The following is a 14,761-nucleotide window of genomic DNA, read 5'->3' as shown; positions in this document are numbered from 1 at the left end:
TAGGTGAAATTGGTGATTCGTCTTTTAAAACTCCTTCTAAGTTTGTTCAAAAGGATCATCCGTTTGTAATGTCCCCTTTTTGGGACATTAGAAAAAGCTAAAGACATATTCATATAATACTAGAATTGACTTTGAGAGCATGCACTCAAATTATAAAAGGTCAATTTAATATTATAAAGGGGGCTAAAATATGACAAGGAGAGATTAGACAAAAAGCCAGGAAGAGAGTCGAAGAGTCACTGCTGTGAGAATAAAAGGAGAAGAGACTCATTCATTTGGCATAAGTGATTTATGATTCAGACTTCAGTTTCTCTCTTGTGAGAGTTATTCAGAAAGCTTTAACTTTCAGCCAGTGTGAGGACGTAGCCCCTTGTTCTGGCAAACGGTGGACACAAACCCATTGTTCGTGGAAAGGTCACTTCAATGCGCTTACAGGTTCTTCTCTTAGTGTTCCAATTTGATTGTAAAACTGTGTTTAAGATTGGATTTTGAATGTTGGTTATTGTATTGCTGTTGTATAATGCAATAACATGTTTTAGAGGATTTTATGAGAGTTTACTGTTTTTATAGTGTTGGTTTGTAATGCATTTTCATATGGTTGAATCCTGAGCATTATTTTGAGAAAGAACAATTTAATATGTATAATCTACTGGTTTCTATTGTTGTTTCATAATACATCTGCCTATGATTAAGTTCTAAATATATTATTGTGGAACAATTCGGGTAAATATTTGTTTGGGATATTTTAGTGGTATCAAAGCTGGTTTTCCTGCCACCCTGTGAAACTTATTCAAAAAATTTAATTAGAATTGCCAACTTGTGGATTTTTAATCAGGAATTCATTAATAGAAGTTCTATCAGAGACAAAGTTGTAGACTTATTGCTATTGAGTCCAACGTATGGTATTTTTATATGAGAAAACTGAGATTTATAAGCCATTGTGAGTCATTTGATATTTGGGTAATATTCTAATATGTTGAGAGATTCTACAAGTCTTGAAATAATATTTTTCTTCATGGAAGCCAATGTTTGCAAATTTGTTCAGTGGTTGTTCATTAAGCTTAAGCTAAACAATGCAAATATCAAGGAGCATTCGGAGCCACGACATAGAAGAGTTGAATGTCTATGGCAAAATTTTGATTCATGCATGAGCGGAAGTCTCTTGGCTAACTGACTGGAACCACTAATTTATTTCACAATGGGATGCTGCAAGAAGATTTTGTAAGAGATTGCCTAGAACAAATTTGGAGAGTTCTGTTGCCAATTTGAAGAATGTTGAAAGATGCGCTTGGAAACAAATTTTGAGTTCTAAAACTATTTTGGAGGATTTTGTCAGATGGTATTCCCCACCAAATTGGAAAGAAGAAATAAAGAATTGTTAGCGCAGTGCCATTGTGACAGTAGGTAATCTCTGGGTCTCATTTGCAGTTGCATTAAATACTAGTCGGGTGACGTGCTTATCTTCTCATAGACTCGGGTCGAAATCCAAGGTTATTGATGGAGGTTGGAGACTGCATTTTCGTGGTTTGTGCTTAGTGGTAGGGAGTTTCATGCCCCTACAAGACACAAGACATTCACGGGAAGAGAGCAAAATTGTGTGGAGAGGAATATTGCGGAGTACTTGGGAAGGAAAAGGATACAACCACAACTAGTACATTTGACTTCTAGCCATGGCTTTTCTCCTTGATGAAATCAAGCCTGCACTACACCTATTTGGAATTCTTACAGTGGTAGGAGTATGGAAAATCAACTACACCCAATCGACAATATTTGAACCAAACATATAGTAGATATGAGCTAGCGTAGGGAGGATGTGTCACACACAAATGTGAAGATCATGAGGAAAAGACGTTACGTGAGTTGTGCAGATTCAAGGAAGTAGTGTTAGGTCATGATGGAAGGAATATAATGGAGGAACCGTTTTTGGTGTAGACGGACAGTTTGAATAGGTGTATCATAATTGTCATTGGAATAAGTGTGTGGAGAAGTGGTCTTAGGTTTTTTTTGCGAAATTATGCACCGTTACTAAAGTTAGCAACAAACTCATCCTACACAAATGGTTCAAAGTAACAACGCTTACAAGAAGCAAAGAGAGCAATGCATGTAATTGGAAAGATTAGTGTCAATCCTGTACTCGATAACAAACCTTTGCACGTGATAAAAGAGCCAGTGACATTTGCAAACAAGATAGAGTCAAAAATTGCTTTTAAAAAATTGTGAGAATCTACACGTGTAGAATTTGATTGGACGTGGGAGCAAGCAATGCGAGTAATCATCAATGAGAAGTGATATGGTGTCCTTAAAAGTCTCATAGAGAGAAGGTAGGCATTTTTTGAATTTACAATGCGGTGAAAGAAACATGAAGCTGAAGAGAAGCACCTTAATTTAAAGAAAGCACGTGGGGAGTTTATGAAGATGTTGGAGGAGTGTAAGGAGCTTACATCAACAACACGTTGGAGCAAAGTTATCTCTTTATTTGAGAACGATCCAAGATTTCATGCCATTGAGTGTGGAAGAGAGAGAGAACTCTTTGAGAATTATTTGCGTGACTTATAGCGCAAGCAAAGAGACAAAGCACATGAGCAACGAAAGAGAAATCTCAGTGAATATAGAGAATTTTTGGCATCTTGTGATTTTATCAAAGGCACAATACCAATGGAGGAAAGTGCATGATAGGCTTGAAAAGGATCAAAGGTGTTATTAGATAGATCGGATAGATCAAGTAGAAGTTTCTGAGGACTATGTGCGTGGGCTAGAAACCAAAGAGAAAGAAGAGAAGAGGATTAAGAGGGAACAACTGCACCTCAAGGAATGTAAGAACCGTGATGAATTCATAAAGCTGATGGAAGAGCATAAGTCTTCTAGCTTATTAACTGGCAAAAACAATTTGGCCGAACTATTTTTCAATGTTCAAAGACTATTCTGCATACGAGGATGTGGCATCAAATGAACCTGGGTTGACTCCAAACGACTTGTTTGAAGATGTTGTGGTAGAATTGGGAAAGCAATATGAAGCAGATAGGACAAGGATAAAGGACAATTTGAAGATGATGATAACATCAGCTTTCACGTTTGACCACTTCAAGGCTGACATGGCTGGAGTAGGTGATTGGCCATGATATCTGAACCAAATCTCAAGCTTGTCTTTGAAGAGCTGATTGAAAAGGCAAGAGAGAAAGAAGGGAGAGAAGCAAGAAATAGCGAAGGCTTACATATGATTTCAAAACTCTGCTGCTTAGTACAAAGGCAATATTTGCTTCCTCGAGATCGGAGGACTGCACATTATTACTAGAAGATACCCAAGACTCAAGAGTACAGGGCAATTAAAGAGAGCACCTTTCGTAGGAGTCTTTTTGATGAGTACATTGCTAGTCTTTGACTAGAAGAAATGGAAAGGAAAAAAGAATTTGATGATGTTGATGTGAAAATTAGTGATCGAGGGTGAATATTAGACGTAGATTATGATGGAAAGGTAACAACAGAAGAATTAGCTTCAGCTGCTTTGTATCTCAAGGACACTTTAGGCCAGGAGCCACTTTAAGATTTTATTAGCAATCTAGCAGAGGACAATGATGGAAAAGTTCTTGTGGAGGAAATTCATAATCGAATGGAACCAGATGTTGTAAATGATACTAAATCCATGTCATCTTTACCTTTAAAGGAGAGTGGTTTTTCAAAGCTAACATATTCTTCTTTAATTCAGCACGAGACATGCAATATAGAGGAAATGCGACACCCTAAAATAAAACTAGAAAAGAAAGAAACTTTCTTAAAATTGGAGAATAGTTGGGAAAAGAATGAAGATGCTTCACCAGTCATGTCAAGTGTTCAGCAAGTCAAAAACCAGAAATGGTATTGCAAAACAAAGGTAATTAATATGTATGTTGAGTACAAAAAACTCTCTTCAAAGATTCATAAAGAATTAGCCTTCAATGATTTTATAGATTTCCATCCAAAACTTCAAAATAGGACCAATATGGTAAAAATGAAGTATTTTGAATTAGCTTAGGATCTCCTTGCAAAAGACCAGTGCAAAAATGTGTATAACGAATTTCCACCAGACTAAAATCATCTAATAGAGGGTCTAGAAAAAGAAGAGTAGTCAACCCCCATTAATTTGCGGCCTTCTCGAGATCACGTAGAAGATGTTACACAAGGTTCAAGTTTCTATATTAGTGATTTGGAAGTTAGCTTTGACAAGCAGGTTGATGAGGTTGGTTGCACACAAGGTAATAGCAGGTTGGAATCTTTGTATGATGAACCATATCTTTTTGATGCCCATGACATGAATTTGGAGGAATAACTTAAGATGACACTGCAAGACAATGAACCGCGTCAACATGACAACAAGGAAATGCATACCCTAAATACTAAAGAATCAACTGAAGGTTAGTGAAGACATGGTTGTGGCATCTTTGGTACGTTATGACAACACTCACAAGATGGTTGTAGAACTCTACAGGAAGGCTCAAAAGGAAATGGAAGGAGATTGGCCTGTTGCTGATTTGCAGGTGGTCAAAACAACTTTTGAAATTATGAAATCAGATTAATTATTTTTGCTTTTCAACAGGGATTATATTATTGAGGTTGTCGAAATATATGTTGATCAGTTGAATAGAGAAAGGAATAAGATTAAGGAGCTCAACAGGGAGCTTAAGTATGGCCATGAGGCATTGGATGATACTTGGTTTTCTCATCAAGAAGTAGAAAATTAGATCAGGATCACAAACCATTTTCGAGAACATGAGGGTAAAGAGAGGCAAGAGTTTTTCCAAGGAGTAATTGAGGAACTTGATGGCATTTAGTAGACTTATGTCTTGGACAGTTGTCCCAAAAAACCAAGAACCAAAGTTTCAGATCACATTCAACTTATAGACAATCCCATGTTTGAAATGGATGCCAATTGGACTTTCAATAATCTCCTTTTTGAGATAAACAAGGGAACTCCTTTTGATTGTCATGAAGAAGATGATTCTATTTTTAGAATATTGAATCTTAGTGCAGTTCCTAGTAGCAAATCTTGGTCATAGGATGGGAGTAGTGAATTGACTACTGTCACTTGTCATTGGATCAGTCCAAATATAGTTTCTGATTCCACCCTATACAGGAGTTGGATGGATTCCCAACATTAACCATTGAATAGATCTTGGTGGAGTATTGATGAGAGCTATGTTTCAACCACAACGAATAGCTTTTCAGCTTCATACTTACTCATAGCACCTTTTTACTTGGGGGTTCTCCAAATTTATGACGACGGTATGGTTTTTGATGTGCCCGTGGTGTTAGTTGCAGCTTTTGAGCAGCTTGTTTCTTACATCATCTATCTAGGTCAGGTCGTCACTATTTACTAGGTTATACATAGCCTCTTGATACATTTCTACCTCATCATATCAGCTGGTCATGACAACAGGGTGTGGTATCCAGGTGTTGACAATATCTATGGCTTGTTGAGGATTTTGTTGTAGTTCTACTCAGTTTGAGACTGAATGCGGGGATGATTAGGGTTGTACAATCTACAGGTGCAGCAATATTTCATAGATTTGTAGGGGATCCAAGGTTTCGGTTGACGAATGAGTTACAAAATGACACCTTGCTTTGTAGTGTAGTTGGATTTGTTTTCAAATTGGGCTATAGGGGTAACTGTAGATTCATATGGGATCCTAGTACTGATTGCTTGAGGGCAAGCAATCTTGAGGAGGGAAGATTTGTAATGTCCCCTTTTTGGGATATTAGAAAAAGTTAAAGACATATTCATATAATACTAGAATTGACTTTGAGAGCATGAACTCAAATTATAAAAGGTCAATTAAATATTATAAAGTGGGCTAAAAAATGACAAGGAAAGATAAGACTAAAATTCAGGAAGGGAGTCGATGAGTCATTGCTGTGAGAATAAAATGAGGAGGCTCATTTATTTGGCATGCTTGATTTATGATTCTGATTTCAATTTCTCTCTTGAGAGAGTTATTCAGAAAGCTTCAGCTTTCAGCCAGTCTGAGGATGTAGCACCTCGTGCCACTAGATGGTGGACACAAACCCATTGTCCGTGGAGACGTTAGTTCAGGTGTCTCGTATGCGTTTACAGGTTCTTCTCTTAGTGTTCCAATTTGACTGTAAAACTGTGTTTAAGATTGGATTTTGAATGCTGGTTATTGTATCGCTGTTGTATAATGCAATAACATGTTTTAGGGGATTTTATGAGAGTTTACTAGTTTTATAATGTTGGTTTGTAACACATTTTCATATGCTTGAATCCTGATCATTCTTTTTGAGAAAGAATGATTTAATATCTATTGGAGAATCTACTAGTTTCTATTGTTGTTTCGTAATACATCTACCTATGCTTAAGTTCTGAATATATTATTGTGGAAGAAATCGGGTAAATATCCATTTGGGATATTTCACCCTTAGACCAAGTAATAGCTGAAAGGAGAAGACAAACTGTTAGAAAGAATGTTAATTACTTTGAGGATGATGAGTTTTCATTAATGTCTTTGTATGAGCCAAAATGTAATGAAGAGGCAACCAACAATGAGAATTGGATTGCAGCTATGATGGAAGAGTTGTAGCATATTCACAAAAGCAACACTTGGGAGCTTGTGCCTAGGCAAAAGAACAAGAATGTAATAGAGATGAAATGGGTGTTTGGCAATATTGTAAATGGAGAAGGTAAAGTTATAAGGAATAAGGCATGTTTGGTTTGCAAAGGTAACACACAAGTTGAGGGTGTTGATTTTGATGAGACTTTTGCACCCGTAGCTAAACCAGAAACCATTATAATGTTTCTAGCTTATGCTTCTTTGAAAGGTTTTTAAGTTTATTAAATGGATGTCAAATTTGCATTCTGAAATGGTGACTTGAATGAGGAAGTTTATGTCGAGTAGCTAGAAGGTTTTCTGCTAACAAACAATTTTGATTATGTATGCAAGCTGAAGAAAGTACTCTATGGACTCAAACAAGCTCCTAGAGCTTGGTATGAGAAGCTGTACAGCTATCTACATCAACAAGGTTTCAAGAAAGGATATGTTGACAACTTGTATGTCAAAAATGAAGGTAACAACATTCTTATAGTTTTTATATATGTTGATGATCTGATCTTTGATAGTGACAACTCTAAAATGAACAAGACATATGTTGATTGCATGAAAAGTGAATTCAAAATGTCTATGATAGGCGGGTTTTCTAACTTCCTTGGGCTGCAAATTAGTCAATCAGCTAATGGTATTAACATTTCACTAGCTAAATATGTTAGGGGCTGGTGAAAAGATTTAAAATGGAATATTGCGATTTGGTTAATACTCCTATGGAAACCAGATCCAAGCTAAGTAAGGATGACATGTCTACCATTGTTGATCAAACATTTTACTAGTCAATGGTAGGAAGCTTATTGTGTGTTATAGCTGCTAGACCAGATATTATGTAGGTTGATGGTTTTGTTGCATGCTTTCAAGCATCACCCAATTAAACACATGTTTCAATGGTTAAAAGAATCTTTAAGTATCTTTAAGGGACAATTGATTATGGTCTATGGTTTCCAAAAAGTTCCGATATTTTTCTAAAAAATTATATAGATGTAGATTGGGATGGCTCCTTGGATGAGAAGCAGAGCACAAGTGGGTTTGCCTTCTACTTAGGTGGTTGTTTGGTTTCTTGGCTCAGCAAGAAACAATCTTGCACTTCCTTATGTACTGCCGAAGCAGAGTATATCACAACAGTTTCATGTTGTACTCAGGTAATTTGGATGAAGAACACTTTGGTTGATTACAAGATTTAGTTTGAAGATCCTATTTGCATATATTGTTATAACACAAGTGCTATTGATATCTCTAAGAACCCTGTCATGCACTCTTGCCACAAGCACATAACGATTTTAAGTATTACTATCTGGAAGTTATTTGCTAACAATACTGTCAAACTGGAATATGTTTTCCCAAAATTACAAGTGGCTGGCATTTTTACAAAACCCCTACCTCGGGAACATTTTGAGTATCTTTGAAGCAAGTTGGGTGTTTCTTACCCCACTAGTTGGTTCTTGTTTAACAGGTGGGCTTAATTGTAATATCTAGTTCTTAGGTTCTCACAATTTGGTTCAGTCTATTTTAGTTTTCTTTTCATTGATGATGAAGGGGGAGTATATTTTCGGGGGGAGTTGTTGGGAGTAGTCATATTTCTTTTCAAATTGGCTTACCATCAATGGAAAATAGGGGAAGATTGTTAGGTTTTTTCGTTGATGTTCCCAAGTATCTCATCTATGGTGGCACTTTTTCTTTAGCATTGACGTGTTTATTGAAGTTTGTGTATGTTGGCACCTTTGATCCTACATATGATCAATCTTGTTATGATGTTGTCAGTCTTTGCTATTTTTATTGGTATGTGCCATGTGTTGCTACCTATTGTCTTGCAGTTGATGATGATAACTAAAAATTACATGTAGTCTGAAGTTCGTAAATTGAACATGTGTAACATATGTCTTGGATACTACTGCAACATTGTTTGAGTAACCCAAATGTCAGGATTCTCCTTTTGGGATGCACAGTAAGTTTGTTGAAATTCTTTCTGGATTAATCATCATATCTATGTGTCATGGGAGTCACTAGGAGTAACTATTGAAAATGTAACAACTGTGTTCTCTTTGGTGTTTGTCGTAGCATAATTACTAGATTTATGGAAATGCCTTGGCTTTATGTTGAAACTTATTATGTTTGGGATAAGGTTGCTAAGGTTTGAGCATTATGGTTAGGAGATGTTTGACAATGATGATGAGTCACAAGTTTTTGGCGGATAGTAAAGTGGAGTGTTACTCTGTCAAACAACAATAGGATAATGTTTTGTCTATTTCACAAACTATTCCCATCTTTTTTTCAGAACTTGCTTTGTTTGTCACTTGTGTGAACTAGGTCGAACGATTGAGATTGGAATGATTCGATATCATATTGCCGAGGATAAATGGCAATACCTATACCAGACAACCAGAAAACTAATGATAAGGACGAGACAGAACCCCTGGAAGGCGAGCACAAGGCAACCCAAAACTTTCACATCCTGTATCACATAAGCCACAAAACCTTCGTACGGAGAGAAGCCATGGAAAACGAGGTTACACAGGATATTGTGTGGGATGCCATGCATGCAAGCCCAATAATGAACAGGTTCCTAGACCAACTCCCTTGTTTAATTGCACAAGCATACCTGTCGCATAAGAGACATAGGGAAGAAGGGGAGCAAGAGGAACGTTGTCAACAAATCCCCAAGAATATCTATGAAGAGAGAGATGTACGACGTCGCAAAATTGAACTGTGAGCTTTTGAGCCATGGTATGAATAGCACTCAAGAGTCTGTAACTATTGCTTAGAGTCGACCACATGATGTATATAGAGTGAATAAATAAAAGAGTGTTGTTTTATTTTTTATTTTTTTTATAATGGTTATGTCAAATGCCCAACCTCTTAAATAAAAATAGGAACTTGAGGGAGGATATTGATGAATTACAATCTGTGTGTGGAGATTTAATCCAAGCCGAACGAAGGCGGTGATTAAGACAACTTGCCAAAGAACGGACAGTGGGGCAGTCAGAAGAATCACCAAGTGTGGCAGAAGGCAACTGTGTGGGTGGTGTAGAAACTACTGAAGGGTGCCATAGTTTACTTGAATGGCGAGTACGAAGCAACGAGGAGTTGCTCGTGGAAACACGACATAGATTAATTGTGCTCGAGGAGACAAGGAAACAATTTCTACATTCATCCCGTACACTACTGCTAGAGGGAACCATTGAAGAATTAGGAAAGGAGGTGAGGCCAACAGAGGACATTGGGGCACAAGGAAGTGTTAGAGGGCCACTGCACGGTGGTCAGAGTAACCCGTCGGGACCAATTCTTAATAGTTTCAGGACACAATCGAGTGGTAGACACAACTGGTTGTTAGAGGATGAGAAACACGATGTCTCAGAAACAAAAACTCTCGAAGTTCACAGGCGATAGGAAGGAAGACCTCGTATGACATTGCCATACATGTGAAACTGTATGGACCGCCAACTCGGTCACAAATGTGGACAAGTGGTTGCAACAATTTCCAGCCACCCTACAGGGAGTGGCGGTGGATTGGTTTTTTGATATCGACAAGGTGAAGATCAACACATGGGACAATCTCAAAAAAGAATTTCAAGCAGAATTTTGATTGCTGTGGGATGACAACGAGGTCGTCGCCGAGATCTACAATTGCAAACAAGGAAAAAAGGAAACCATACGAGCCTACAATCGAAGGCTCAAGGATCTTCTTAGCAGGCTGGGTACTCAACCCCCCGATGAATAAAAGAAATGGTGGTTCGTAGAAGGACTCAACGGGGCACTGAGAAGGAAGATGAAGATAGTCCCGCCCACATCATACACAGACGCCTACGATTGTGCCATGAACTTGGAAAGTTAGGGCAAAATGACAAATAAAAAGAAAAAGAAGAAGAGTAAATCCTCATCCTCCTTTGAGAGTGACGAGTCGTTGAAGAGGAAAGTAGTGTCGACAACGACAAAGAACCCAACAAGAAGGTACAGGCCCTCCAAAAGGACATAGAGCGGATGATGAAGGGGTTTGAGTCCATGAAGGGAACCTCTAGCCATACAAAGGAGGAAGAAATATGGTGTACCAATTGTAAAGATAAAAGATGTAGAAGGGGAGCATGTCCTAAGAAGGTGATGTGTGATATTTGTTAGGTTTTGGGTCATTCTATGAAGGAGTGCTACTATAACATGAAGACATGAAGCCAACAAATACTCTTCAAGTAGGAACAACCATCCACCTCTAGCACTAATAATGAGATGCGGGGGAACAACAAAAATGCCACATCTGTGGCTACACAAACAACCATCGAGGGGGACGGGGTGGAAATGACAATAGGAATCAAATACAGTATGACTCCAAGGGAAGGCCCATAATCCAATGCTGTGCATGTAGCCAATTGGGCCACTTTGCCAGAGATTGCCCAAAGGGTGACACTCCTTAGAAATTGTGTCGATGGTGTGGTCCAAGGTACCATGAAGATGCCAATAGCCCAAAACAAGTGAACCTCCTTAACATTGAGGAGGAGAAGGTCCTCATCCTCACCCGCAACTAGGCCAAGTAGGCAACATATCCAAATCCCTAACAATGGTGCCAAATGTTCAGCTCGTAGGTGAACATAAGCATATAGCTTAACAAAGTAAAGTATTACTCTTTCATCAAATGCTTCCGTACAATAATATTCAATACCAACATGATGCCAATTACATAAGTGTATGCCATATTTATAACATCCGACACGGTGCCAATGAAGTGACACCACCATGGCTGTACCCATGACCGTCTAACTACCCAATTAGTCGGACAACATGCTGAAGCATTACAAAGGTTTGATAACATGGACACTATGACAATAAAATGATTTGATTCCTCTCAACTTAAATGCTTGACATTTTGATAGTGTGGATGGACGACAGTCAAGAAGTTTTTGTTGGAGTAAAATATACGGGTTGTTTCTTTTTGAGTAATATCAAAAAACCATACCCAAAAAGAAGGCTCTTATTCCGGTATGAGCAAGTGTAATAAAAAATCAAGCAGAAGCACTCCTCAAATATGTTATAGTATCCTCAGGGCGAATACAAAGATGCAAAAACTAGGAATAAAGCGATAATGATTGAACGGTAGTGAGCAGCAACGGACTCTTCTTTTTTGAAATCAATGTGTTTTTTATTTAATGACAGACAATTGTAATATAGGAGCAATTATTGAGTTTTAGGAAATTTTTACAGAAGAGAATACATTTTAACAAAAATAGTGGGAAAATGCTTGATGTCATGGAAAATATGAGCTCTAAAAATGATAGGAGGGAGATTGAAGCTAAAAGAGTTTGGAGGACGGGTGTGACATTGAACTATACACAAAAGAGAAAATGGACTGCTTTGAGTTCTGAAGTTGCAGACAACGGGTTGTCTTGTGAGAAAATTCTTCCACAAAGTGCTTTGTTAAAAGCAAGGACCTCTGTTAGAATTGAGTGTGCTGGTTTGTGTAGTGTCTTATTAAGATATCTGTAACATTGATCTTGAATATCTAGCATTCTGCTAAAACAAGAGCTTGTTTAGTTTGTAATTTCCTATTTCTTTATCAGTTTGTTAAGGGTTGGAGCCCACAAGAGTTTGTTGCTGCTGATTGCTAAGGTTGAAGCCTATATGCTGTTTGGTTGAGCAAGAGTTGCAACTCTTTCTTTGTATTGGGTAGAAGCCCATTTTTTGAGATTAGTATATTGTAGGTTTTACCCAAAAGGGTTTCCATTAGATAAACATCTATGTTCTTTTCTTCCTTTCTTTAATTTCGGTTTGCTTACTATTTTAAATACCGATTCACCCCCTCTCCCTTAGTAGTTTTGATTTTACACGTAGTTCATATGCTTATATTTAGCATTGGTTCGTACATCTCTTATTGGCATATATTTATTACTGGTTGTATTCATTATTGTCAAAGTGAAGAAATTACTGAACGTACGACATGGCACACAAATCGACAATATTTCCCACCTCATCAGGTTGCATTTCTAGCAGCAGTGGTTTTCTTTGTCTTCTCTAACAACACTCTCTTATGGGTCGATTGAAGTTTATATGACAGTTATGAATGTTTTGTGTGTAATGTTTTAAAGAAGAGTATGATGCATTATTATTCATCATTTCAATGACGAGATTATTATGAAAATTATTATTCATGTTTTGAAGCAAGTCATATACATAGGGGTGTGTGTGCATGGTGATGATAGTATATGATTTAAAGACAATTTTCTGAGAAGATTTTATAAACTACTTATCATATATTATGATATAATTTTCTTTGGCGATGTGTGGGTCGAATGATGTGTAGTAATCTTCTTCAGCGAGATATGCATTTTCTACATCAGATCTTTGAGAACTCTCTCAACATATTGGCTATATTGTTAAGCAGAGAGAATGATTTATGATTGATCATTAAAATAATATTCCTTACTCATATTGATTGAATAGTCTTGAGGATTTCAATCATAAGATGGGAAAACTTTGTAATTGTTTATTGGCGGGCTTGGTTCTTTCCCTCGGTGAGGAGGGCTTCTCCCAGGTAATCTTAGGTGTTATTTGATTGTTGTGCATTATTTTATTTCTTCCTTAATTTTGGTTGAAATTTAACATGGATATAATATGAAATTGGAGAAATTGTGGAGTTTAATCTTACGTCTTGGAGAATGCAAACCCTCTTTGCTAGCAATCTTGTCACCATTGGAAGATATGGTCTCGTGATTTGTTTTTTGAGCTTCAAGTTAATTTAGAAGTTGGTGGTCGAGTCATCATTTTCCAATTGCCAAGAAGAATTGTGGGTTACTATAGCATCGGGTTGCTAGAGAAGGAGTATTTGTATAAAGCATTTGATGATATATTTATTTACATTAGGACTTGGTAGGAACATTTGAAACATATTGATACTGTATTGAGCATCCTAGAGAGGGAGTGCTTGAATGGTAAAATGATAAAATGTGAATTTGGGATGAGTGAGTTGTCATACTTAGGAACATATTATCAATGGTGAGGGTATACATGTGGATCCAAAAAAATCTAGGTAATCATGGATTGGCCGTCACCTAGGGATCTTTCACAACTCGAGGGTTTTATGGCCCTTTGTGGGTTCTACCACTGTTTTTTGAAGTGATAGTCTTAGTCAATAGCCCCTCTCACAAATTTAACTTGAAATGATGCATTTGACTGGATAGATAGAACCCAAAAGTATTTTGACAGGTTCAAGGAATTGATGAGCACTTAACTAGTTTTAGTTATTCCAGTAAGGTAAACTTTAAGAAAGCCACCTCCAAAAAAAGATATAAAATATTGGTGAATATTTCATTATTTTGAAAAAACAAAATTATTTCTATTGGCAAATCTCACAATTTTTTATTCTAAATATGATTAATATTGGTGATTATTTTTGAATCATAATTTTTTTGTATAAAATATTGATGAATCTCAATAATAATAGGAAGTTCATTAATCACCTTGGAATATTACAAATCAAAATTGAACATTTTTTTATCTCGTGGAATATTATGAGGCTTGTTACATATACTTTAAATCAATATTGAAAACTAAATATTGGTGGTATATTCCTAAAGTAACTAATAATTATGATAATTATTGGTGAGTTCAATATAATTTCTCCAATAATATAGTATATTTAGGTGACTCAAATCTAATCATGTAACGAATATTGTGGCAAATATTTGAGTTTAAATTTTTCAGTAAAATAAATTATTGAGCGATTTTAAATATTCTAGAACTAAATTTTAACTATGGCGATTTAGGTTGTATCAAATCTTAAATTATTAGTGAAATTACTAGCCAAAAAATTCTAAAATTAGCCAATTTGCGAATATTAGCCACTAAAAAATACCTTGTATTCCAGATTTTGGTAGACCATTCGAGCTCCACTATGATGCCCTAGGAGATGGTGTTTGGACAGTGTTAATGAAGGATAAGCACCCTAATGCATTTGAAAGTAGGAAGTTGAGAGGTGCCGGGAGGAGTTACAACATATATGACGAGGAAATGCTGGCCATTATGCATGCCCTTGCTAAATTAAAACAATATTTGGTGAGCAGAAAATTTGTAGTTAAAACTGGTAATAATAGTACGAAGCACTGCCTTGGGAAAAACATCTGAATGATAGGCAGCAAAAGTGGGTTAGAAAATAACAAGTTTATGATTTTGACATAATTTTTGTCAAGGGA

At 36.8% G+C, this 14,761-nt stretch overlaps 1 protein-coding gene and 1 pseudogene across 6 annotated transcripts in view; both read left to right on the top strand.

Annotated features, from left to right (window-relative positions):
• Positions 1 to 14,761, top strand: part of LOC149534978 (forkhead-associated domain-containing protein / FHA domain-containing protein) — a 213,450-nt gene that overhangs the window by 154,494 nt on the left and 44,195 nt on the right. The gene's annotated exons all lie outside the window — the stretch shown is intronic.
• LOC149534979 (pre-mRNA-processing protein 40A pseudogene) lies at positions 2,071 to 3,445 on the top strand (annotated as a pseudogene).

The sequence above is a fragment of the Cupressus sempervirens genome, chromosome 10 (assembly GCF_028749045.1).
Source record: "Cupressus sempervirens isolate cs-2001-9-10 chromosome 10, ASM2874904v1, whole genome shotgun sequence".
Taxonomy (NCBI): Eukaryota; Viridiplantae; Streptophyta; class Pinopsida; order Cupressales; family Cupressaceae; genus Cupressus; species Cupressus sempervirens.
The sequence above is the reverse complement of the archived record's forward strand: the minus strand, read 5'-3'. Positions and strand labels throughout refer to the sequence as shown.